Below are 701 nucleotides of genomic sequence, written 5' to 3'. Positions count from 1 at the left end.
TCCTAAAAAATGGGTTTGTTATATTTCATTCATTAATTCACTCTGATGCGTAAATTATCAATAACAACAATGACTGACGACAGATATTGCAATATGAAAAAGAAACACCTCTATTCCCTCTAAGCCAAACCCTTGAGCCTATGACGTATCCATTGCAGCCCCAGACCCAGTGAGATCTATAGTCGCTGCTGGTTTGGTTAAGTCTATGATCTCATCAACGAGGGTCGGTTCCTCGTCTTGGGATGGCGAGTTGTCGTACAGGAGCGTCTGCTGCAGCTGATGGAGCGCAGTCACCAGGACGTGCAGCTGCTTGCGTCTCAGGCTCAGCTTCTCCTCCAGTTGGTCTCTCTTTGACTGGAAAAAGGAAGTAGAGGAATTGTAAACAAGAGATCTGAAAAAAGTTCTTTTGTGTTCCTTGAAGTGTTCAAATTAGAAAAATTAACTAATACTAAATATAATATCTTATTCTTATCTTCGTGATCCTTTTTTTTCTAATTAACAATCTTATAGGAAACTGCTTTCCTGAAACTAAAAGATTATACTATTTACATTTGGTTACATTTTCAGTTCATATTTCTTAATTTTCTCAAACAATTTGTCTTCTTCCAAAGCCCCCAGCTTTTTATTATAATAACTAATATCAAAGTATCTTACATTGAGAATACCAGACTAAGCAGATATACAAGAAACAATTCAAGGAG

The sequence above is a fragment of the Penaeus monodon genome, chromosome 19 (assembly GCF_015228065.2).
Source record: "Penaeus monodon isolate SGIC_2016 chromosome 19, NSTDA_Pmon_1, whole genome shotgun sequence".
In the NCBI taxonomy this organism is placed as follows: domain Eukaryota; kingdom Metazoa; phylum Arthropoda; class Malacostraca; order Decapoda; family Penaeidae; genus Penaeus; species Penaeus monodon.
Note: the sequence above shows the minus strand (reverse complement) of the source record.